A 27,700-nucleotide genomic window follows, 5' to 3' on the forward strand; every position below is an offset into this window, starting at 1 on the left:
GAGTCTAGTAACACGAAATTAATGTGGATGAAGTTAGAAAAATGTCATATATATGAAGCCACACTTCCTAGATGACTACTCAGACAGCTATTTATCCCTCCCAACCTCCTGGACACATCACCCTCCTTACGTCCATGCTTCTATTCTTTAAATTTCTTTACATGTTTCTCTCTTTTCCCCTTCTCTCTCTCTCCACCTATCATTTATCTGAAAATATAGGACCAGCTTTCTCAGTGAATAGTACAGAATTACAGCTAAGAACCGTCATGGGCTTAGTTTATCTAACATGAAGAATAAATTATTATTCTCTTAGAAATACTGCTGTGTCAAGGTCAGGGTTGAGGTCATTTACAAGGCAATGTAGAGGACAGCATATAATTTACTAGCCAGAATCACTCACAGCTGATGTGTGTTGGGGGGATGGGGACCTTTCCATCAGAAATCTATACTCATTTAGCTTTCATAAACAAATGCTTTTAAGAGTATAAAAAAAAAAAACCTGTGTTGTGAGCTTAATTAAGAAGCATCAAATTACCCACTTCTTTTGTTCACCTTTGGAAAATATATTTAGTAGCTGATGATTAGCGACCTGTGTGTTTATTCAATAGAAATAAGAAACTCTAAATCAACATGTTCTAATGTGCTGTCCTTTGCAAATGAAGATAACACTATTGATTCACAATCAAAGGGCATGCATTTATTTCTTCTTTCTTTTGGGGGGTTAAAGTATTGATGATGAGTAGAATATCATCCTCAGTTTTTTACCTTGTCTAATTTGTGAACAACATTTTAATCTAAGAAATAGCTGCCCAGGGCAAAACAAGTAGCCCTTGTTTATACAATAAACACAGTATTTAAAAAATTGTTATTGTTATTGCTCCAGGTACAAAGTGGCCCAGAGAGTTAAAATTGTTCAGATATTCCTAGGTTTCAGTATTTCAACACATTTTTATTGATGGTCCAATTTACCACTACCACTTGCTGTATATTCTCCCTATATGCTAGGAATGTGCCTCTGTAATAAAGTCAAACAGCCCGGAGGTGAAAATCATCTAGTTCTGCAAACATTGTAAGTGACATCATGGTCTGAACCCTGTAAGCTCAACTCGATATTTAAAGCCCACCCTCATCATTTCACTCTAATATCGAAGTATCCGGAAGAGTCCCCTTGTTTGACAGTTACTACTTCTTGTTCTCTAGCTTGTGTCTTTCCATCTCTTCCTACACATAGAGGTTCTTTTGAATAACCATTGCTCTAAGTGAAAGGGAGTTAAAGACAAACTAAATGAGGCCCAAAGTTCTCTAGTGGAAAGTGTTGACAGGTAATTACCTACTGCGTAGTCTCAAGTATGTAAAGAGCTAAGAGTACATAGAGAAGGGGTGCTCCATCCATGCTGCAGGTAGAAGGAAAGAGGGCATTAAGTAGATAGAATGCTGGGGAAAGCTTCCTAGTAGGACAGTGTCTGTTTACTCCTGAATTTCAAAGCTCTCCTTCCCTGCTGAGGTTTAGTCTATACTCTATGAACATGCTCAAGGTTTTTCCCACTCTACCAGAAAGAAAATCTTCTCATCAACCCAGCATTTCTCTTTAACAATCACCAAGTCCCTCCCACACCCTCTCTCTGCCAGCTTCCTTCTATTCTTCCTTCTACACTACCTCTGCTGCCAGACTCACCACTCACTTGAAACGTTTCTACCTTTGATTGTCACTTTGGAGTGCTTTTTCTTTTTAGAGCCTCATTATTCCCAGGAATTCCATGCATCCTACCTCATTCTAATTTATCTTCCTTTTCATGATTTCAAACTGTTTCCTCTGCTCCCATTTTAAAGCCTTGTGTTCTTGGGTTTTCTCACTAGTTGATTGTTCTCCTTACTCTGTACCTTATCTTTAGTTATGTGTGTGTGTGCATGCATGCATGTGTGTGTGTGTGTGTGTGTGTGTGTGTGTGTGTGTTGAGGGTGGGGCTCACCCATTCTCTTGATCTTAACTACCACCTATATATGTCTGTTATCCAAACACTAGTCTCTAGCCCTCGGGTCCACCGAATTTCAGAACTGAATATAAATGTTATGAAAAACCTCTACTTGGCCATGCCAGAGACATTTCTACATTTCCAACATGTTCTAAAATATCTCTAATCATGTCCTTCCAACCTACCACATCCATGTCAAAACTTACTGCTCCTCATAATGCTTCTAACTCAGACCCTTAGGGGTCTCCCTTTCTTCCTTCCATTCCTTACAGATGCTCACCAAATCCTTCTAAGTGTACCTCATATACATTTCTCAATGCTGTTTCTCCTTGGCCCAATTATTGCCCTTTTAGCTTCCTAAGGCTTCTCCTGTTTTACAGTAGGTAGAGTTCAAAGGCAAACTTAACATAAAACTAATAATAAGCTTCATCTTTCAGCCCCTCACTTAACTGCCTCTCCTTTCCTAAGGCCTTAGGAGGGATCTAAGTACTCAAACGGTCCTTTTTTTTTTTTTTTTAAGTTTGCTGTCCATTTCCACACTGACTCCTTCATTGCAATTTCCTTTAAACTGAGTGGCCTTGGAATGCCTATAAGCCTTTTTTAAGCTCTGGCTAAGAGGAGGCTGTGTTGGAAGTATGTTGGTTTGGGTTCATGTGATCTATTTTTGTGGTTAGCAATCACTTGTGTGAGGAGCTAAATTATTGCTAGCCGTTCAGGACGAGGAATGGCTTCCAGGAATAATTTTCACCCCTACTGTGTCAACTCACATAGAGTGGTAAAACAAAGTGCTGATGCAGAGTTCAGATCGTGTTTGTGACCCTGTTCTGTGGTTCCAGAAGAGAAGCATGTGTACAGTGGAGGACAAACTAGTTTGGAAATGTACAGGCTTACAGAATATAATCGGTGGGAAAATTATTCCAATTATGAAACATGAAATTCTAAGTGGAAGGCTCATGTCTTATTGATCCCTAGTAAAAATGCAAGTAATGTCCTCTTAGGCATATGCTCAAAACTACAGCAAAAAGAATTATAAATCTAGCATGGATTTTTTTCTTCTTTTATTTTTGATAAGGATAACATAAATTTGCCAAATTCCTGTATTTTTAGGGTTAAATGTTGTAGCAGTGTTGTGCATAGAACCTCATGTTTAGGGCATCCCAACATACTGAATTACTTCTTAGTCTACCTGACTCATCTGAAGAAAGCCTATTTCCAAAGGAAATAGCATGGAAAATTGCCACCAGTGAAGGAACAGCCTAAATAAATGAGTATTCTGGTGATAAAACTACTACACATGTTAATTAATAAGTCAATATATATAGTATAAATGTAATTTGATGGCATATCTAAGTCACTGAGTTGCTCTTATATAGACTTTAAATTTGGATTCTTTTTTCTAAAGATGATATCCAAACTTCCTAGAGGTAGTTATTCCCATTTTTTAGATATGTAAACTGAAGCAAATGCAGTTTATATCATTTTTCCAAGGCCAGTTAGGTGATGGAAATAATAGTCAGAGTAGGGATTCAAACCCAATTCTTTAAATTCTAAAATCCTAATTATATTTTACTATGCTATAATGCCACATATATAATTACTGACAAAAATTTTTATAGCACAATTTCTCTACTCAAAACCAAAGGTCAATAACATTTCAGATCCAAATGATGTTATAATATTTTTAAAAAGAGCTTTGGTGATTTTTTTCACATTATTCTCACTTAAAATTGAAATGAGTTATAGATATTATTAGTACCTACTGATATACACCATATGGTTTCTTAAGACTTTGTTAATGCAAATTTCAAGGATTATACTACTTAAATCTTAGCAAATTCTATTAAATACTTTAATGGGAATCTTATTTTTAAATTTGTTTGTAAATCTTCAAAATTATCAATGTGTGAAGGCAATCTGTTCTTCACACTTTACCCTTGAAAGTTGATATCAGCCCTCTGAAAGCAGCTAAAAGGACTGAGGTAATAATAAATGAGAAAATGAATCCTTGGAATAATCATTAGAATGGCACCCAACTGAAAGATCATGACAAAACATGGCATGACAAGTAGTGGAAATTAAAAACCAAAATTAATCAAAATATGAAATAAGCACCAATAATTAAAACTCCTTACAAAAATTAAAGATAGTGACTCCTTTAATGATGAAAGAAGCCTTAGAGGTATGAATATGATACATTATAATACAATCTGCTACTTGGTGCCAGCCAATTCACAAATATTCATGTAGGAGGAATAGAGAAAGTGTTTCTTACATCTTGAAAGCTAAATCTAAATAAAAGCAAACTAATAAGCAAATCTGATGACAGTTTTCTCCTCAGCATTATATAAATTAACATTTCTAATTTCATTTCTTATATGGACAACAGAAAAGCTTTTTGGTGAAAAAAAATCAAGAGATGGTTTTACCTAAGATTTAAATAGAAAAACCTTTGAAGTGGGAAGTATAGGAAAGCAGTAAAATGGTTCAGTAGTTTGACCTTTACAGTTTTTTTTTCTTTAGAACTATTTCACTAAAATATTTGAAGAGTAGGATTTGAAAACCTGAAATTGATCATTTATCTTTAAACAAAGTGAATACTGACTGTATATGGAGTAGAAATAGATATCATTTCGAGTTGGAGGAAGATAATGATGAAAGATAATGATGAAAGATAATGATGAAGATAATGATGACCAAGAGTCATAAGAATAAGAAAATACAAAATAAAACTGAGTAAAGAAAATAGACTCAAAAGATAATGTGGCTTTTAAAATTAAATGAAATTCATTTTATTTTTATTCATTTTTTATTTTAGTGGGCTCCACACCCAGTGTGGAGCGCAATGCAGGGCTTGAACTCATGACCCTGAGATCAAAACTTCCTGAGCTGAAATCAAGAGTCACACATTTAACTGACTGAGCCGCTCAGGTACTACTATATAAAACCCATTTAAAACCATTACTTTATTCCAGTGTTGAGTTTTACTGGTTAAAAAAAAAAAGGAAAAATAAATCCAAGAGGATATTTTTAAATTTTCTCTTAACCTTGTAGATGCATTCCTAAATCTTCAGGTCATTCTAAAGATCTGAATGAGTCTATGACCAGTATAATACATGAGATCATACAGGAAGTGTAACTTCCTTATAAAATGGGAATATTCATACCAGGGGAAAAAAAAGCTAAAAGTCTTAAAATTTTCTGAGAGAGTCACATTTGATAGCAGAAAAAAAAAAAGGGGGGGGATTGTAAACAATTCAATTAGCAATTGTTTACATTACAGTAATCATTAAAATGCATTTTTGTCAACTAAAATTTCAAATGTAGAAATTTCCGCCTCCTGTATTACAAGATTAAGATCTTCAACAATCTTAACCTCAATATTCTCAAGAATTTCAGTCATGTGAGCACTGGTGTCAGCCCCTCTGTCACCAGTGGCCAAAATGAGTGTGTCCCATTTCTAGGCGGGTATGAATGACACAGAAGAACGTATATGAGGCAGAGGTTGATTCTTCCAGACTCTAGGAGGAAAAGCATTGAAGATATTCCACAGAGAAACCTGAAAGCATTGTAATGGTAAGAAACAAACAAGTGACAATAACTAGGAAGAATTTGTCCTTCTTTATGTGGAGATTATAAAAAAAAGAAAATAGAAGATACAAAGGAGGAAAGCATTGTTCCTTATAGCATGATGCTCGTTGTCGCAGCTAGATTACCATTGACTGTTGCAAAGCTGAGCAAGCACAAAGCCATGAATGATAGATGCTTTATATATGGAATGGAAGTTGGGAATAGAAGATGGCAGGCAGGAGGAGGCAAGCACAAACAGCAAGATAATTATGCTGAAACCCAATCAGGTGCCTCACAGGGCATTATACTATTTCCTCTCGCTTGTTAAAGGCACGTGGGCCTATAGATCTCAAAATAGGTGGATTGAAACATGAGTAACATTGAGACTTTGGCTACAAGTGTCATAGAGATAAATGGCTTGGAAATTATTTAAAGTTCATCAAATGTCCTGACTCTTCTAAGAACCTCAACAAACCAAAAGGTTCATAAGTGAAGAACTTTTCATGCACTGCCTAAACAATAAATAACGTGATCTCCTGTGCTCCTCTTAATTTCTCAAAGTTCCCAGAGTATATTTTTTTTAATTAAGAAGTTTGCTCTAATGGGAACAAATATTACAAATTATTACAAAACATATCCTATATATTCTAGTCTCTCTATACCATATATTATATAGACAGTATATGATTTTCTATATATTATATTCTAGATTTCAAACTGGTGGCAGTCAGTTAATTTCCATTCTCCCATTCACACAAAATCACCATATGTACTCAAAATTATCATCCCTTCTTTTATACAGACTAAGGAATCCCATTTTGCATTATGCTTTACCTTGCATTTTTCAGCACTTCTACTATTTCCATTTGTCTTCTGTATGCCCTTGTCAATTGATTAAAATATAGAGTTCGAAACAGGCAAAATGATAGGCTTAGTCAGTTTTGGATACGTGTAGTCTGTGATGCTGTCCTTATTTATACATCTTCGAGACCAATAATCATTTACCTACAGGCATTGCTGACTCATGGTTAGTTCTCAAGTCTTTCTAATCCATTGTGCTCCACCAATCATGCCCAATTTTATGTTTGTGAGGCCATTGTGAGATCTCTTTTACTTGGGAATTTCATATCACTGTCTGCCTAGCAACATTTCCTTTTTTTTTTTATCCCAACATTTCCAATTGTAATTTTGGTTTTCAGCTATGTTAACTGTGATGTTGATAACAGATCTCTGCTTTAAGTTATAATAAAGCTAAATAAATTCAAGTTGTTGGAACTCTCCTTGAAGGACCTCCTGGTTTAGTAATGAATTCTTGGTTATTTTTTTAGCTGTTAGTAAACTTCTAACATGTTTTCAGTATTTAGAAGTAATAGGAGCAAAGAAAAAATTTTCTAATGTGTGGAGGGCTCTAAGGTTCATCAACTAGTAAAGATATGGGTATATAATTTATTGTTTTAAATTCCATGCTATCACTGTCCATGTGGCAGAAACTGTTTTTTACTAAAACATTATTAAATAGTACAAAGCAGTTTTGCAGTGCATGATTGCCAACATTATGAAATATTTACAGATTCATTTGAGTGAGCTCTGCCTTAAGTTAATTTTATAGTAATATATTATTCAGAATTCCATTAAAACCAAAGAGTAAAGTCTTAATTTTAGTGAATTATAGAAAAATTAAAATGACTTTGTTGCTGGATTTCACAAACCTGAGTTCCCAGAATATCCTGGAATCAAGTGGAACAAGATGTCTTTTAATAACTTTTAAAAAAATAAAAAAAAAGAATATTTAGGGAGGAAAAGGTGGGTAATGGAAAGGAATAGCTGACTATTCACAAGTGCGATGAAGTGCCTCAAGATGCAAAGTGAAATTCCATATAGCTGTCTAATACTGACTTACTACTGCATATGCTTTTGAGTTTTCACAGTTTTTCTCATGAGTTGTGACAAGATGACAACAAAACTACTGCCTTAATTACACGAAGATTGGAAGGTGTGTAACAGCCCCTCAAGATGACTGAAGAAATTTCACATGAAATACAAACCTCAAGACTTCCATTTAAATATGCCAAGATAAAAATTTTAAAGTCCCATAATGGCCACAATCTTGATGTTCTATCCATTCGTTGATGTAGGCTGCTGTTTACATTTGGAACCAAAAGCCTACTAGCCCTTTTTAGCACCACGTGAATATATTTTCTAAAAATTAGTTACAACCTTCATTGGAAATCTTCTGGTTCCCACAAAGTCCTTCATTTAAGGTAAAAACCGCAAAAGTATGAAGTGATGGACTTCTAATAATGAATTATTTCACCTAGTGACATTATTTATGTATATTGGGTAGTCCAGATCTCACAGATGAGCAAATTTCCCCAAAGCCAAGTCACAGCTTGCCATTACCCTCTGTATTTGAAGATGACATTCCTGGTCATGAGTGCACTCCAAGTGGAAGCGTTGAAGGAGAAACCAATATACAATAACGCTTTCCACATGTAGAGATGACTCCTTAATTTTCAAGGTTTTCTGAGACTTGACTGCCCAGATGTTGTATTAAAAAGACCAACAGTCTCTGACTGCTGCATGCCGTAGGCCCCTGCGCCAGCCAGGTGTTTGGACTGCAGCAGCTAATAAACGTGAGAGCATTTCTATTTTCTATTTTCTTTGCCTGCCTCCTCCTCGGTTCACTGTACAGCAGTGGCTTCGGGATCTGACTGTCATTCATTCTCCACTCATCTACAGCCTCAGAGGGTTGTGCTGTGATGAGCCGTAGCACTTCTATACTGGCAGACTGGCTGAGTTCCAGCCCTTGTTTTGAAGGATCCTGTCTTGCCAGTTAATGTAAAGTATTGCTCTGGTCTGGGCCAGTGAGTTCAGGAGCAAGGTTCTCGTGAAGGTCTGCTAGGGCCCTGGAATGCTACTTAGGGACCATCTCCAGTCTCTGATCACTAAATCAGTGATGTTCGTGGGGGTTAAATGCATGTCAAAAGGAAAAGGATCATTAATGTGTTCTATGTATTCAAAAAGCAATGGATTTTATCCTTAACCCTCCCCTATTACTAATAAGGTAAGATATGGTTTACTGAGTGATCCAAGACTAACCAAGATGACAACTGTATTGGAGGTCAATTCAGAGGAAGACAAGCAAATTTGCAGCATATATTCTGTAAGATATAGAACTGACACCAAAGTCAAAGCTGAGGAGTTGGTGCTCATAGTTATAGCTCAAAAATGTAAACAATTATAAACTCAAAAACTTTGGAAAACTCTCCTAAAGATTTAACTGACTACAGAGGAAAGAGCCTAAACACGTAGATGGCACAACAGATTATCTCCTCGAGCAGCTGTCATCAGAGAGGTAAAAAACTTCTATTCCATTTTGCAGCAGCTAAGTCCAGATGCTATTATTACTTAAGAATAGGAAGCCGGAGAACCTATATATACAGCTTTGTACCACCTGACCACGGCACCGTGTACTATATCCTAATGCCAGTAGATGTGGAGAATGAAGAGAAATGTAAAAATTTAATAAAGTTTAGAACTAAAACTGTCTCTTTATGTCCAAACTAGTTTGATTATTCATTATTTGGATGATTTTTTTCTTTTTAATAATGTCGTAACCTCATAAGCTACTTTTAAAAAAGAGAAAGAATGAATGAAGAAAATATGTGAAAGAAAATGCCTATAAACCTGATGTTGATGTCTCTGAGCTATTGTAAACTGCTGAGCAAATGCTTAGATTGATAATATGAATGCTTTCATTTCTGGAGTGGAAGAAAAGTGAAATTAGTAATGTGATGTAATTAAAATATTATGTCTTCTGTAACATGTTCTAGATATACTATTTGTTATGTCATATAACTGCTTATATCTTGAAGATATTTATCTTATTGAGTAAATAAAACTTTGCTTTCCCCCCACATAATATTAATTTTAATTTGTAGCTGAGAACGCTGTGATTGACTATGCTTCATTATTTTTGAAAATCTTGTTTAATATTTTTGAAACAGAAACCCTAAAGTCTGGTTTTCCTTTGCTTACCTCATTACTTATTTTATTTCATTACATGATGATGCTATGCTTCCTCTAGAGGCCCTATAGAAAGAATACAAAATTTGCACTCAGGGTGAGGCTCACTGTGCTCATATGTACATATTTCAGACTTTTCTGTAAATATGAAAACATATTAGCCAACTCTTATTATAAGTTTAGTCATTTTTATCAGTGTGGCTGAAAAGAACACCATACAAAGGGTCCAAGTGTCAAGACCTATCATAGAAGACCAGTAAGTGCAGAAATGAAACAGACTCGGGGGCAGTGGGGAGAGGGAGAGAGAGAGAGAGAGATCCACCTTTCCCTCAGGACACCAGGCATCATCTACCGTGCATTCCAGACACAGGAGCAGCTGTACTCCCTGTATTAAATATAAGGAATTTACAGACTCAAACTACATATAAAGTTTTTTTTTTCACCCCATCCCCATATATATTCCAATTTAGAGACTCCTTGCCCTGGCACCTTCTCCCTTTGGTTTCTCTTGCTATCTTGACTATTAACTAGTTGACTTACTTATTGTTTCCCTCACTTCCATGAGATTGTGAGTTCTGTGAAGACACAGGATTACAGGATTCTTGATTACTTTATTGAGCACCTCACACCTACAGCTGAGGACAGCACTTGGAAGAGAGCTGGTGTCCAACATATACTTGTTGAGGGAGTCAATGAATAAATGAATGAATTTTCAAACAGTCATGAATAAATCACCATATGACTTCTCCCCTTTCCCCTTCCTTTGTCCTCTGCCTTTGCTCTGTCCTTTGAACACAAGCACCATTAACTCTTACTGACTTCTGTGGTTTCTCCTGGAATCTGCCACAACTTCCAAACACCTCATTTCACATAGGTGATGCCCTACACCGGGTATTAGTTATTCCAAAGGCATCATTTCTGCTATGTCTGCCATCCTCTGCTTGGCTTCATATTTCTGGTAGGCTGGGGCTTCTGCTATGGCTATGTTGTCCCATTTTTCATGGAGAATTAGAGTGAGCAGTATCTAATAATACTAAATATAATAATAATAGCTAACATGTACTGAGTTTTCATAATGTACCAGGCACTAATTTGGCTTTTGATTTACTTAGGCCACATTTAATTCTTATAACATTATATCCATTTTACACATGAAGTTAAATGGCCCAAAGCCTCATTGCTAATCATTAGCTAAGCTGAAATTCAAGGCCAGGTCTCTTTGGTTTCAATATCAACATTCTTTTTTCCACATTACATAACCACTACCAAAGTTGCACTGCCTGTACCCTAGTATTTTCTAAAGATGTTATTGATAGTTTCAGTTTTCCCATCCACTGGTGGTGCAGCAAGAGTTTGTGGGTAATTCGTCTAGAAGCCTTGCTCACCTCTAGTCACAGGATCAAGGTTATCCACTTTTCTCCTTATGTCCTTCTTCTCAGAAAAGGTCTCTTTACTTTCAAATTTCTAGAAGCATACTTCACTAGGCAGAACTTTTTGAGGACAGAGCAAAGTCTTGTTCTCTCTACTCTTAGGATCCAAGACAGTATCTAGCATATCATATCATTGAACACTTTTTGAATTTATAAATTGAATTGAATTACATTGAAGACACAGCTCATGGACACCCGAGTTAACAAAATAAATAAGTACAAAGAATACTAGTCAGAAGGATCAGTTTAATGTAAGTTTAATACTGGCATAACCACAATCTTGAGCAGGTTATTTAACCTTTTGATTTTGTGTTATCACATTTATAATAGAAGGACAACTACTCTCTCATAAGATAGTTGCAAAGATCAAATGAAAAAGCAAGGAAAACAATCTAGCATAGTGGTTGGAATATTCGTAGGTTGGAATATTCACTGTGCCTTCAGTCATGGTCCCTCTGCCAGTTAAACTTTGTCTACTTTTCAAGGATCTCAATGCTGTTTAAAGAATCTGTAAAGTCCAAAGCAGAAAAAGGAAGCTGTGTAAAGCAACTGACTTGAAAGAATTCACCTTGGGCAGGCTTATCTTCTCTGCTAATTGGTTTGTTTTCCTCCATTGCTGATAACTTCAATCCACCACCAGAGCTACTCTCACTCAGCTCCCCCAGGCATCCTGTCTCTTTCCTTTCTCTCCTACCGATAAGCCAAATTTTGATAGTCCACTTCTTAATATCTATCTTAAATTGGTGTCCTGTCTGGCCTCTCTGGCTTGACTTTATCCCAAATGTCACTCTCTCTCTCCTGGTCAATCGCAACAAGACTCCTGGACTTCCACCTTCCAGCTGGGCTTTCAAAGTCAAAGAGAATAAAGCAAATCCCACCAGCTTTCTCTTTTTCAAATAATACTAGTGTAGGAAATCCAGATCTACTGGATTTTCTGGGGTAATAGCAATTCCCAAAGTTGCCCCCATATATCTATAGAATATTCTGGGAGGAAAATTTTTATTTTCCAATTTCATTTTGTCATAGGATAAAAGTTTTTGCTGGGCCATGTGCCCCACTTTTTAAAGCAGAACACATGGTCACCATACCCTTGAGTTACCTGTAATCAAGAAAAGGGAGTCTCTTGCTCCTCCTCTCTCTCCCAATTCAAAATGAGTTACCCCCATCTCAGATCTTACACTTCAGGCTAATACTTACAGCAGTATAGCTGAGGAGCACTGTATTTTAAGTAGGCTTATGTGGACCAGCCTTAAAACTAAATAACGATTTATAACATTGATTCTTTGGGAAAGGGCATTTTCGGTCCCATATGACCATCTAACAAATGAATTTTTCTAACCCAAACCCATCTGTAAGTTGGAGGCTGCCTTTATTAGGAAGAAAGCAGTAGACCAAGAATTCATATCCCTCACATTAGCATTGCTGGAGAGGACAGAATTATGTGCTAATTGTTTAATTGATGAGCATACAAGGGACATTTTATTTAAAGCAACACTTTTGAATCATTTCCTTTGACTCTGTTTCAGCTGCCTAATAAAATTCTAGCCATCTTTTTTTCTACATTTTCCTTTCCTTTCCTTCACCAACACTCAGTAAGATTTCATTCTAGGCCTGAGCATATTATTTGCTTTTCAGTAGGCTCTGGTGGTAATAAAGCATTACTCATTTTTCTGCTTTATTTCCTTGAGACACAGAGCAAACATGCAGTAAGTGATAGCTCTGTTCAAACGCTACTGTATAAAACAAGTGAGCAAGACTCATGGCCCCTATCTCATCATGGGAGAATGGAATGATTTCGAGAACAGCACAAGACAATAAATTAAGTGAAGGAATTTGTATCTCCTGAAAATTTTCACCATAATTCCTCCAAAATATTTTAGAACAATTCATTCTGTTTTATGGCGACACCCTCAAGCTAGGCACTCTTTCTCATCGATTTTAATGAGAAAGGGAAGTTACTGTCGTACATGATTATGTACTGAGATTATCAAATTATATAAGATCTCTTTTGTTCTCTTGTTTGGTTTTCCTCTTTATTTTAAGATTACGTTAACAAATCAGATTTTGCTGAGAAATTACTTGCAGTTTTCACCAAATGCTTCCCACGAGGAAAATGGTGATTTTCTTCCCGACTGCAAACCAAGAATATTGTGATTTTCTCTAGATGAGTGAAACTAGAGAATTCTTTCTCCGAGAGCATAAAGCAAACTGATTAAGTCAAAGAGGTGTTATAACCCCTATGGGAAAGCCACATTCTTTACTTTTGAAGTATTTCCAGCAAAAGCCTAGATCTCACCAGTAGTCAGACCATGATCCATTCTATCTTACATACTTGCAAGTCCTCAGCAGGTCACCATAATTTATACTTACTAACCATATAAGGAAGTATAAGACTCCTAATCACTATGAATAATCTTCAATCTTCTCCATTTTTAAAAAATAATAAAGAGCATGTTAATAAAAGAGTGTAACGTTATTGTTAAATTAACTAAAAACATTTGCATACATGTCATCTTTCAATGTTATAACAACGCCCCTAGAAACAGTCCGTTTTAAAGGATTTAAGAGTTTAACATATGGTACCTATTCTTCTACGCTATTTTTCTTTTAAAGATTTTATTTATTTATTCATGGGAGACACACAGAGAAAGGCAGAGACATAGGCAGAGGGAGAAGCAGCCTCCCTGTGGAGAGTTCGATACAGAACTGAATCTGAGGACCCTGGAGATCACAACCTGAAGACAGAAGCTCAACCACTGAGCCACCCAGGTGCCCCTCCCCTTCTTTTTTCTTTTTTTAAGATTTTTATCTTCTACTTTAATAAACATTCTTGGTATTGAAAATGAATGAAACATATCACACATTTAATTTATAAGATTAATTTAACGTTCCGGAAGAATCAATGAAACAGAGTCAAGATGAGCTCCGGTTTGGACCGCCTGCGTTCAAGTCTTAGCTCTCCCATAGGTGGGCTATGGGACAATGAAAAAGATATGGGACTTCCCTCCACCTTTCTGCTTTTTAATCTCTAAAATGAGAATAAAAGCTGCCCCAGCACTATGTAGTTGTTGAAATGATGCATATTCTTAGAAGAACCCAGTACCTCGCGTGTGTGAATGTGCACTGATATCTCAAATTAGTAATGTGTATTTGGGGGTGTTTTGGTATTATATTTGATAGTTTTTCCTAAAATAAAACAGAATGTAAAATATTAGCATATATTTGTGGTTAAAGAAGCTATAATTTTAGCTCTTGACTCTTGAGCATGATGACAGAAAATTCTGCATTCTGCTTTTCACTCTTAACAACTCAATTTTTAATAGATGGTTGATACCTAAAATATGTAAGCTTTTCTAATCTGAGGCTAATCTTTGCTAACTATATCCATAATGTGGTTTCGCTATTCAGAAGCAAATAAGTACAGGAATGTATGCCAGAGGACAAACACAGAGGAAGAAAATAAAATTCTTGCACAGTATGTTTCACCTGGTTTGGCAAACTTAAACTGTTTGATAATGTTTACCCAGTGAAATTAGTTTGAATCCTTGAGTCGTGTCCTAAATATGACACAAATAAGTTTCGAGAAAATTGTGCCAATACACAGTTTCCCAAACTCATGATTTTCATATGTTCTTTATAGGAACACATAGTCCAGCAGTCACTACTGAGCTTAGCTGTCCTCTAACTAATTCAGGGATGCAGAGTCTCACATTTCTGAGTTTAGCAATCTGGAGACATATGGGGAACGTGTGAGCTGGTCAGCAATCAGCGGTGCTTGATTCAGTTGCAGAATATCAATTAAGGGAGAGAATAGGCTAATGTTCTTTCCACTAGAGAAATGACTAGAATATTATGTCTCCCTTAGCCTACCCAGTGACAGCTGACTTGTGGCCGTAAACTTTGGTACATGGACCTATTAGTTCACCTACTTCGATAAGTTTTATTTTCATTAATGTACTCAAGCTGTGACTTTGTCATAATTTTCCCCATAGGTATTGATATTTGGAGTGCTCTAATATGCACACAGATATTGGCACACTCTGTAACGCAGTCTTGAAATCGCCATACACAATTTACTAAAAGCAGTGTGGCTGTTCCCTAAAGATGATCCTACTGTTGTTAAGTGACTGTGAGTGTTGAGCATTGCTTCATTCATGACAGGAAAAAATATCTACCCTCTCAAATGTCTGGATTTTGTGTAAAAAAAAAAAAATAGAATGAAATGGAAGAGAGAGAGAGAGAGAGAGAGCGCACACGGAGAGCTTATCCCTGTTTACATTTTCATCCTGTGTCTACTGGATTGATCCCCTACTTCATGTCAGCTCACCAGGCTGACAGCAATTCTAGCAGAGAGACACAGGGTAAGAGGGACTTTGATTCATCCCCTCCCCCTAAGTCCCTGCCTGTCATTGTCTGCTCCTGAGTAAGCAAAGTGAATATGGTCAGAGAGGTCTGGGGCGGCTGGAGCTGTGTTTTCCAATCTCAGGGGCAGCCACCTTCTCATCAACGAATCCATGCAAGCATTCCATGCATTATGCCGCTTTTCACTCACAAGTTTTGTTCTTCACTAGAGAAGCACTTAGCCCAAATAAGACAATCCACCGTGGAATTGTGTGTGTGTGCGTGTGTACGTGTGCATGTGTGTGTGTATGAGTGCAGATTGAGTGATAGGTTGAACATTTAGAGGTTTTTTTTTTTTTTTTTAAGCCTTCGTCCTTATTTTTTAAATGTTAATTTCCCCCTCCCCCTTAGTACTTCCAAAAACTGTTCTGTGATGTGATCACAAATACTCATGTGCATAAATTCCCATTATCATAATAGGAGCACTGCAGTGAGGCTTCTTCTGAAAATAAATTACTCCGTAGAATATATTAGGAGGACTAAACCCAAACAAGCTAAATTGTGTGCTCTCCCATCCCGTAAGTTAAGCATTTGAAGATACAAAACCAATTGCATTTTTCATTTCACATGTATTTTGTTTTCTTGTTTTATTTGCATCTTATCTGGTTCATCTATTCTCTCTCTCTTTTTTTTTAAGTTAGAAGACATTTCAATTATTAAATTTCTTATTTTCTTTCAGTTGTCTTAATCATTCTGTTAGCTGCCCTTCTCTTTTCAACACATTGTAGTCCATGTCAATATCCATGGCTGACTTCAAACACATGAATATGTATGTTCTCAAAGAGAGGAGAGGCGCCCACCAGGGTGTATTTATCATGGGCAGTGTAAAGGCAGAGAACAGGCTGAAAGTGTGAGTTCTGTGTCCTGATATTGTACAGCCTTGAGTTGGTCACCAACTTTGCTTTCTCTCTCCTCTTTTCTAAAACAGGTACAGATAGGCCAGCTCTCCTACCAATTTCCCAAGAGGATGTTAATGTCGATAGAGTAATCTATGGGCAAGAACTGTAAGCGTTAGGAGAAAAAACATTATTAAATTGAAGATGATTCCAGTAAATGATACTCTTTCTAGAATTTCTGGTAAATATTTGCTAGTAACTTTTGGATGTTTGTAGGTTTAGTTTAAATTTTCCAACTACTGGGGAAGTGATTGCAATTAACCTGTATTTAAAAGGGCTAGGATTTCAATGTCTGCATTACAGCAGGGTTTATCCTTAGGGATGAAGGTTACTGAGAATATTAAAATCACCTTAAAATGACCCAGAGGTGTCGATGCCTTTCTTGCTCCCAGTTGGTAACCACCACTGTCATTGATTCAAGGGTAGACAGTCAGCTAATTAAGAATTATCTTTGATATCATCTGGATTGATTAAAAAATGTATAAAATTTTACTTGATGTATTTTAAAAACTGAGCTTTAAGGGGTTTTCTTTTGAATTCAATATGAGCTTGAGTTGCGAGTCAAATGGATACATTAAAATATCTTTAAGTTAAAGTTGAAACTTGTTTAAGATTATGCTTGGCATGAAAGGCAAAAACCAGCCTACCTCCTTTGTGAATATATCAGACAAACGCTTTTCATGATCCTGTGCATTTTCTCTTCTCTGAGGCCACTCTACTCGGTTTTCTCCTGATGTATAAGAATGAAACCCACACATGTAAGAGTTGATATTTGACCAAGTAAAGAGGTTTATAAGAGTTTTATTCTTTTTTCAGATGCACATGTTCCTTTCTTTATGTGTTTTTTTTTTCCACTTTCGTCTATCAGGAATGGTAAATTTTTACAACAATTTATGTTGCTGATGCCATTTTCATGTCTTGGCTAGCTGGGAAGTGACTGCATACTGGACTTTTCAATGACATGCAGAAAAAAAGCAAACTCCCTCAAGCTAAGCAGAAAGGATTTAAAACTCAGTGTGCATCCCTGTTAGGGGCAAGAGAGCCTATTGCAGAAACAAAGAGTGAAGAGAAAATTCTATCCTTGGAAGCTTCACAACAACAGAACCACAGCTTTTTATGTAATAGCTCAAACGTTCCCACTACAGCCATTAACAATGTAATGAAACAAATCACTTGCTATCTGTCACAATTATGATCGATGGAATCCAACTGGTCTAACTTGGAAGAAAAAAATCACATCTCAGAGTGGATCCATTTTAGAAAATAGCAAAGTTTGGGAGGGAGGGATGACACTTATTTCCCATAAACAATATAGGCAGGCAGGCATTTGATCTATCTAAACCAATAGATTACTGCCTTGATACATCTTTCCCCTGCAATTTTCTCTTTTATTTTATTAGGCCTCATAGTGGATTTCTGGCTGCCCATGTGAATGAAAGAACAAATTTAGGACCACACAGAAAGTAATATTGAGGTATATAGCCAAACAGTGTTAGCATCCCTCTGTATTCACTCTGCAGGTAACTACTCTTGCTTTCTTTGGTTTTCATTTTTCTGATTGTTTCTTTATCCCTGCCATCTTCAGAAATCTCTAGAAATATTAACAGGAGGTAAGACTTACTACAGTATTTAAGAAATAATAACAAAGACCTACATGGAGGGTATATAATGCACTATGTTAATGCAAGATACATGGCCAGTGGTTTCATCATACACTTGAGAAGTCAATTTTGTTTTAAAAGTTGTTTATTAATTTAAACATCTTCTCCTCTTGAAATGGGAAGTAGATGTAGAAGATGCTGAATTGAAATTGATTCGCAGGACAAAATATATAATAATCATGGTTATCAGTTACTAAATACCTGTTTTATGCCAGATGATCACACATTCTGATCCGAATCCATACTGCACTTCTATGATCTTAGTAGCTCATTTTCTAACCTCCTTTTATATATGAGGAAGAGGAATTTTACAAAGGCTAAGAGACTTTCTCAAGAGCAACAAGCTCATAAATTGCCAGAACTGGAATTAGAATACAGAAATATCTTCCTCAGAGCTCATATTGTGCCCATTAAAGAAAGTTCCTCAAGTTTGAGAATTCGTTCATATTCAAAAATATACAAACACATTAGTTAACCACACAACATTAGTTGTAGTCAGCAGTACTTATTCACACTACAAAGCTTAAAATGAAACACCGTCGCTGGATAGAGCAATGGGCACCAATGTATTCAACAACACAGATCATAATGGGGACTGAAATCCCATGGACAGTACCTAGTTATAAGGAATCAAGCAGATAACACAAAATTATATTATCACTGAGATGAAGAAATGAAAACATAACTACACACACACACACACACACACACACACTCAGTAGTAAAGTACAGCCCCTGAGAATATGTTCTACATCTCCTAGCTGGAGAAACTGTGCCCTCCATCATACTGAACACAAAGGATGCTCAAGGCTGAGTGCTATGGAAGCATTTGGGGAAGTAGGAGGTGAAAGTGTGCTGATTATCCTAAACAGCGGCATGCTGTTTTCCTAAGAGGCATATATTATGTAAAAACATTTCATCACTGACTCCTGAGTTAAATAGCTGCCACCCCAACCTTGGAGAAAGTGGATGTCTATCCAAAGGGAGATGAGTGACCACAAGAATCCAAGCCGGAAGGTATCTTTTCCTCTGTTTATCTCTCTTTTAGAGAAAGGCAAGAATTTTAGAAGATGGCTTGACTGTGCAGAAAGAATAAGAAAGAACAGAAAAGAAATGCTTGAGATGCAAATGAATTTAAATTTCATTCATGGGCAATGAAAAACTAATGGATGCATGAGGGAGGAGAGGGACGTGTGTCTCGCAGAGTTGGGCCAAAGAGATTATTTTGAAGTAACACATTGGCCTGATTGGGAAAGTGAGATGAAGCAAGAAATGGAGAGCTCTTAGAGGACAGGAAATATGGCTTTCCTATGTTCTCTAAAAAGGTGAGCACCTTGCCCTCTGTGGCTCCTAATAAATATTAATAAAGGAAGATAAAGAAAGTGGTTTCAAGGACCCAAATTAAGAAGTGACTAAACTCTGAATAATAATCCGGTGCTAGAAATGGCTGATACTTAGCACATTTTGGGTACTCCAAAAATAATGATTAAATAATAACCAGAAGGGTAGAGTTAATTATCTTCCTCTCAGGAGAAATGATGTTTTAGAAGAGCTTAAGAAAGTTTTGTACTGGAAAAGAAAGAACTTAAAAGAATGATGACTATTCCCAGGAAGTCGGGAGATTATTAGTGCAGTAAAAGCTAAGAGTAGACACAAAAATTGAAATGAAGTTTGTATTCCAAACTGTGAATAAGGTTCTATATCCCCACTTCCCACCCCCCTCCACTAAAAAAAAAAAAAAAGAAAGAAAGAAAAAAAAAGTCCATTCCATTGAGTAAGCACCTAAGTGAGAAAAAAAGAGAACTATTTCCCCTTCAAGGACAAAACTGCAGAATAAAGGGCTCTGTGATGCTAAATTTTATGTTAACTTGACTAGGCTAAGGGATGCCAAGATAGCTGGTAAAACATTATTTCTAGGTTTGTCTGTGAGGGTGTTTTCAGAAGTGATTAGCATTTGAAGCAGTAGACTAAGTAAAAAAGACCTCCCTCACCAATGTGGGAGAGCATCATCAATTCCCTGAGGACCCAAAAAGAACAAAAATGCAGAAGAAGGGCAAATTTGCTCTTTGCTTGAGCTGGAACATTCATTCTCCTGCCCTTGGACACTGATGCTTCCTTGCTGGACTTTACACTGGATCCAGGATTTACAGTATCAGCTCCCTTAGTTCTTAGGCTTCAGGACTCGGACTGGACTATACACCAGCATTCCTGGGCTTCCGCCTTGCACAGCAGATTGTGGGACTTTTTGGCCTCCATAATCTCATGAGACAGTTCCTATAATAAATCTCCTCATATATCTACATATATTCTGTTGGTTCTGTTCCTTTGGAGAACTCTGACTAATACAGACTCCAACCCAGCTTCTGTCCATTTCATCATTCTCTTACTGTTTTCCAGCACATTTTGTTTTCAAATTCAAGTCTAACTATAAAGAGTAGAACGGATTTACCAAGTTGAAGACAGAAATGACAGATTGTACAGCAACTTGAAAATGAAAGAGATAAACAGACATCAGAAAGAAACAAACAAAAACATGTTTTCCATAGTACACAAGAGGACTAAATAGTTGCAGAGCTCATTCTGAAAATGGAATGTGGAAGTCAGGCCAATTATTTAAATTACTAATTCTCCAATAACTCGTTTCAGGTGGATACATAGAGGCTAAGAAAACAAAACACAATAGTACAGTGGTTCACAGTCATGCTAGATCGCCAGCGTGTTTCAAATTTTTTGAGCTCCCCAAATTGAGTTGACAACTGCCCATTTTGTGCTTGAATCCATATTTGTAGACTACTTTTATCATAACACATTTTTCACATTGATTTGTTTATATTTTGGTTATGCCTCTTATATTATGAGGTTTTGGAGGGCACTAACCATATCTTGCTCATGTTTAGCCTATTCTGGGAAATAGTTGGCTCAATAATTGTTTGTAGAAATTAATTGAATCAAATTAAAATGATAGCACAGGTTTAAAATATTAACTAATCCCAATTGGTTGCTCCACATTACCCACAGGACTTAATTATGATTCTTATATAGACTTGCTACTCAGAATGATCCACAGAACCCACAACAATGGCATCACCTAGGAGCTTGTTAGAAATAGAAACTCAATTCTCAGGCCCCACTCCAGACCCACTGAATCAGAATCTGCATTTTAACAAGATCCCCAGGTGATTGATCTGCACATTTGAAGTTTGAGAAGCATAAATCTATCTACCTTAAGTTAGTTTTCACATATGCACTTTTCAATAAGCATTTATTGTGTATCTACTATGTGCAAAGCATGGTTCAAAGCACAGTGGATAAAGAGAAAGACAAGATTTGCAGCTTTTATATAGCTTGCATTTCTAGCAGGAAGGACAAATCATAAAAACTCCCTTATAATGAATTATTTAATTAGAATAGAATGGTTGCTCTGTTGGAGAGGTATAGAGCTATGAAGAGATAGATCTAGCCTGGAGAATAAGGGAAGGTTTTTGAGAAGCTGATGTTTAAACTAAGATCTGAAGAATAAGAAAGAGTTAACTAGAGAGAAGCCTGACGGAATGGAGGAAGGGCCTTTAGGAAAGAGGAGAACATATGTGAAGACTCTGGGACAGAAATAAGTGTAGTATTTTGGAGAAACAAAACAGCTAATGTGACCGTCGTTCAGAGAGTGAGGCAGGCAGTGAAAAGAGGTGAGATATATCTGAGGCACAGAATTCAAGACCTTGAAGATGATGTTGAAGATTTTGACTTTGATCCTAAGAGCATTGAAAAGCTATTAAAAAGTGTTAAGCAGGGTAATAATATGATAAAAATATATATTCTAAAAAGGTTCTTGGCCACATTATGAAAAATAGAAAAAAAAAAAAACCTCAAGGATAAATGCAAGGAGACTGTTCTGGTTATCTATTGCTCACTAACAAACTGCCTCCAGAACTTCATGATTTAATATAACTATTTTGTTTTGCACACATTTTGGAGTTAGAAATTTGGGAAGGATTCAGTTGGGTAGTTCTTTTCTGATTCATGTGGTGTCAGTTGAGGTAGTTGGGGTTAGAAGATCTTTCAAGAGGAAATGTCTCCTGCCTTGGTTCTCATTCTCCCTCTCGCTCTCCTTCTCTCTGTCCCTCCTTCCCTCCCTCCCTCCTTCTCATTCTCTCTCTTCTTCTCTCCAAGACATCCTATCCTTCAGTGCCTCTGCACATAGTTTGGGTTGCTAATAGCATGGTAGTCCCAAGGTTTTAAGAGTGAATGTTACAAAAAACAAGAAGTAAGAGCTGCTAGATTTTTAAGGCTTGAGTCTGGAAATTGGCACAGCATGATTAAAGCAGTCAAGAAGCCAGCCCAGATTCATGGGGAGGATATTTAAACTACCTTCCCCTTGCCCCTAACAGATGCACACATGGAGTGAAAAAGCAAAGAATTGAAGCCATCTTTAATCTACTGTAGAAGTAATATATTTTTTTCTGAAAATAATATAGTTTTTGTCATCCTAACATCAAAACCTATTTTCTAATCTGGAAGAAAGCCTCGTGTGAATCTATAGTCAAAATGAGTCAGATATGTCCATCTCCTGATAGCTGGGACATGGTCATATTTCATGGGCTTGGCCAATCAAATGGTCCCAAACAGAACTATGACCCTGAGGAAAGTGACCTTGGCTGTGTTATCTGTAGCTTTTCTTCCTGGAAAGTTTCTGTTGATATCCCCAAACCACCTTTCCAGCATTCAGCTATCAGTTACCTACCCAATACCCTTAGATTATTTTTCTAAGTTAGTCACCTAGAGTTGGTTTCTCCTGCCTAAAATACAGAATCCTGATCACTAGAGTAGTTCAAGCAAGAGTTAATGGTAATCTTCACTCAGTGGCAGCAGTGGAACAGAATCAAGTGATGTTAGGTAGATCAAATATATAACGTTGGATGAAATATGAGGATGAGAGAAAAGCTTGCCAACTATATGGATGACACTGAGATATGGACGTTAGAAGAGAATGACATTGTAGGGGTTCTCCCATATTTTAAGTTTGATCTTGAAATACCTGTGAGATCTTGTGTGGGTAGTTCTAAATATCATTTATAGTTTATATATGAGGTCTCGATAGAAACAGAAGTGTGGAAATAATTAGCTTATAGATGTAAAACAAAGCCATGTGTATGGATGAGTGACCCCGGAATAAAAAGAAACAATTTCTTTCTCTGTATCTATTCCCTGGTCAGTAGACTTTCATTTGAACAGAAGACGTTCCTCTACAACTTTGTCATTTAGGTTTCTCTCCAGAAGGAGTCTGCATTTGTTGCTTTGATGGAGTGAGTACTTTAGGAGAGATACAATTATCAGACTCAAAGAGGCTTTTTTCAGAGATTTCTAAAACCTATCATTCTTGAGGTAGCAAGAGACATTCAGAGCTTAGTGTAGAAGTAAGCTGAGTTCTCACTACTCAACTTTTGGCCCCCTAGGTTCCAAAGAACATTATGAGCAGAATCCAACAAATATTCTCATGAAAACTCCTCTTAGAATTTTTGAAATTCCTAATTAAGAGTACCATAAGTGCAAAATGGCAAACCATCTTCTAATAATTCATGACAGATCTTGATTTTTTAGAGTAGAGAATTTATTGTCTGTGAAAGAAAAGTTGCATATAAATAAATTAGGTATGCCTTGTTACATTTAGAAGACATTAATAGAAAGTCTGCCTAATTCCATAGAAGGGGCACCAAACATTCAAGGCATGGAATTGAGTCTTGCACAGTAAGTACTTGATATTTTTGCCCCAAGAGAGGAGGCTCTGGGGACTAATTCATAATAACCAAATTCGGGCAAGATAGATAAATCAGAATCCTAATTTATAGATTGGTACTGAGGTATAAATGGAACTGTTGGTTGGTATACAATCCTCTCTCTTATAGAAATACGTCTTTGGGAAACAAAATCACTAGCCAAAATTTGCTCGGTGAGTACAGGGAATACTTTCCAAAATTTGTTTGGTGGAACACAAGTTTTTTTTTTTTTAAGATTTTATTTAATTATTCATGAGAGACAGAGAGAGAGAGAGAGAGAGAGAGAGGCAGAGATGTAGGCAGAGGGAGAAGCAGGCTCCATGCAGGGATCCTGATGTGGGACTTGATCCTGGGACTCCAGGATCATGGCCTGAGCTGAAGGCAGATGCTTAACAACTGAGCCACCTAAGTATCCCAAGTTTTTTTTTTTTTTAAGATTATATTTATTTTCTCATGAGACACACACACACAGAGAGAGGCAGAGATATAGGCAGAGGGAGAAGCAGGCTCTCTCTAGGGGCCTGATGCAGGACTCAAGTCCAGGACCCCAGGATCACAACCTGAACTGAAGGCAGATACCCAAACACAACGCCACCCTGGCACCCCTGGAACACAAGTTTTAAGTCCAGTCAGTGAGTGTTAATTTCCCCTCTTCCCCGTTAAAGGGGTTTGGTGACCAAGAAAATTTGTCTCTCACATTTTCTGTATGTCAGGAATTTAGAAGTGGTTTAGTTGGGCAAAACTTGGGATCTCTCATGCAGTTGCTGTGATATGATCTCTGAAATCAGAAGAGTGGATAGCTTGAACAGCTATGTGCTGGCCAGGCATCTCTCTCTTAATAACATCTCTTAATATAGCCTAATGTTTTCTATGTGATCTTTTTATGTAGATTGATCTGAGCTTGTTCATAGTATGCTAGCCTCATGGCATTTGGACTTCATACATTGAAACTCGAAGTTTTAGCAGGAGTATTTCACCAAATGAGGTGGAAATTGCATCACCTTTTCTGACCTGGCCTTGGAAGTCATGCAGCATCACATCTGTTGCCTTTTGTTGGTTACAAGCAAGTCATAAGCTTGCCCAGATTTAAGGGGAAGAAACAAAGATCTGACCTCACAATGGAAGGGGTGTCAAGGTCACATTTCAGAATAGCACTTGGAATACGAGATAATGTTGCGGCCATCTTTAGAAAATCTAAAGTGTCATACTAGGTGTGTAACATGGTCATGTAACTCAAGATCTCAAAGGCTTGGACACCTTACCTTGGAAGAAAGGAATGGAAAGAAATGAAGAGAAGAAAACGTCCTGATTTTGGCATCTACAAATCCATATTAACAAAGGATAACTATTAAATACACGTATCAACCAACATTGGTGTAATTATTCCTTCTTTGCCTCCAATCTTTATTTCACCTATTTCTATATTATTAACCATTTTGAACATCTGTTTCTCATCTCTCATGATTTAAGGTCTATCTGTGTGCCAGCAACTCTCAATTAATATCTCAAACCGAGACCTCTCACCCAAACTCGGGACCCACAGATTGAACTGTGCAAAACTTTGCCTATGCAAAACTAAGCTCCTGGTGTTACCCCCTGTAGAGGATTATGATCTTCCTATAACAAAGAGACATGGGGCTTGGGTCAAAACTGCTTCTTTTCTTGAACTGCAAAATATACTTGCCTTAGGCTTGCTTGCTCCTTGGCCAGTCATTCTCTAAGTGTGATCTCTAGACCAACAACGTCAGTATCACCTAAGAACAAGTAATGTGTATTCTTGGGATCACCTAGTTCTACTGAATCAGAAATTCAGGGGGTGGGACCCAGAAATCATGTTTTAACAAGCTCTCCCCATGAGTCTGCTGCATATTCAAATTTAACAACCACTGGCTTAGGCCAGATGTTTCTGAGATCTAAGCTGTTAGCTTTGCTCCTTCTCACTCACCACCTCATATTTCTCTTTCTCATTCCCATTTTATTATGGCCCACCTAATCCTCATAAGTTATAAAAACCTCTTCTAATTGTCAGTAGGCAGAGCAGAATCCCATTTTATATGCTTCTCATGTTGCACCGGGAAAAAAAAAAAAAAAAAGCTTTTTCTTGTTCACCTGGTTTCTGGTAGGACCCTTGACATCTCAAATTTGTTATATTCTCAGACTTCTCAGCTGGTAACAACTCCATCCTTTTAGCATTCTTGATGTTTATTTCTCATACATCCCTAATCAAATCCACCAGGGAATTCTTTTGTTTTACCTTTAAAATAGATCTTGACTCCAGCCACATCTCACCACCTCCACCCCCATCACCTAGTCCAGCTGCCACAATCTCCACCTAGATAACTGCCTATGGGTCTCCCTGTGTCTGTTCCTGTCCCCTTAGACTACTCTCAATATAAGAACCAGGTTGTCCTTTTACATCGTAAGCTGAATCATGTCATACCCCTACTCACAGCCCTGTTAATACAGCCAATTTTTCTTAGAGTAAAAGTATGTCTTCACTATAGCCTACAAGGTGACATGTGGCCCACCTCTACCTTTTATCTCTGATGTCTCTGCATCTTGTCTACACACACTGATCTCTTCCTGTTCCTGCCTGCTTGCCTTAGGGGAGAGTGGAAACAGCCTTTGGATACCTGATGCAGAGAACAAGGAGGCACTGCAGGAGACCAGAAGAGTACCTTTAACTCTAATGGAAGAGAGCACTGGGGATTCCTGGATGGCTCAGCGGTTTAGCACCTGCCTTGAGCCCAGGGCGTGATCCTGGAGTCCTGGGATTGAGTCCCACCTCGGGCTCCCTGCATGGAGCCTGCTTCTCCCTCTGCCTGTGTCTGTCTGTCTGTCTGTCTGTCTCTCTCTCTGTGTCTTTCATGAATAAATAAATAAAATCTTAAAAAAAGAAAAGGAAGAGAGCACTGAACTACTGGCTACTGCAAAAACTCAGAGATAAGTGTAAAGCAGGTCATGTTACAAGTCATTTTCCAAAGAGCTACCTTAGTTGGGGTGGGAAATAAAATAATATTTTTGTGTGTCCACTGCCTGTGGGTTTGTTTCCATTTTGTTATTGTTTAAACACATCAGGCTTGTGTAAACAACAAAGATGTTTTTGAGACCTCTGTCTAGTGAGAATTGCAAGTATCCATTTGATGGTCAATTATAAATCACCTACAACCAGATGAGTGAGAGTTTATTATATCCAAGGAAATCTCATGTGTAGTTGGAATCTGTGTTCTGAGGGTGTTAGAGGATCCTTATTCTCTAAATTTGGAATGGGATGAGTTGAGATGAAGATTAGGGCACTAATCTGCCCTTAGTGGCTTGCTATTTGAAAGAGTAGAAGCAAATACAAGCTTTGATCAGTGCCAAGGTTGAAGAACAGAACTACGCCCCCCTCACATACTTTGATTTGGAAATTCACCTTTCACAATGGGGTTCAAAGCCTGGATCTTTACTCTTGGAATCTGTTTCTGGCTGTGAGCATAAGTGCTCCCAAGCACTCGATTTCCAAAAGGATTTCCTTAGGCTTTCCTTTTTCCTTTTTCCTTTTTTCTTTTTTCTTTTTCCTTTTTTCTTTTTTCTTTTCTTCTTTCCTTCCTTCCTTCCTTCCTTCCTTCCATATTTCCTTCCTTCCTTCCTCCCCCCCTTCCTTCCTAAAGAATTTATTTTCAAGTAATCTCTATACTAAACATGGGGCTCAAACTAGATGGTAGCGAGTGTCTCTTTGTTTCTCACCCTCTTCACCCTTTTCACCCAAAGTCAAAATTGCAACTGACATTCAGTTCAGTTCTACTTTCCAAGAGTCAAAACCTCCATTCTGTTGGTACAGCCTACTGTCTTCCCTTTCCACCTGTGTGATATATTTACTAAATGAGAGAATGAAATACGTACATTTTTAAAACCTTATTTTACACCCTCAGGCCTAGGATTCTGTGAAATTTGCCTTGTCAAAAGCCGCAGCTGCAGAAGTTGATTCCCTAT

General features: G+C 37.3%; 1 long non-coding RNA gene across 7 annotated transcripts in view; it reads left to right on the forward strand.

Annotated features, from left to right (window-relative positions):
- LOC112923172 (uncharacterized) overlaps positions 1–26,626 on the forward strand; it is an 895,045-nt gene extending 868,419 nt beyond the window's left edge. For 6 of the 7 annotated variants that reach the window (XR_011997185.1, XR_011997186.1, XR_003235621.2 and 3 more), the window contains one exon: positions 7,460–9,459. This is a non-coding gene — a long non-coding RNA (uncharacterized lncRNA). Of the gene's footprint in view, positions 1–7,459; positions 9,460–26,331 lie in introns of those variants that run through there. The other variant, XR_011997181.1, reaches the window with a different exon arrangement.
- Positions 26,627–27,700: the final 1,074 nt, after the last annotated feature.

This window comes from Vulpes vulpes, chromosome 1 (genome assembly GCF_048418805.1).
Source record: "Vulpes vulpes isolate BD-2025 chromosome 1, VulVul3, whole genome shotgun sequence".
NCBI lineage: Eukaryota > Metazoa > Chordata > Mammalia > Carnivora > Canidae > Vulpes > Vulpes vulpes.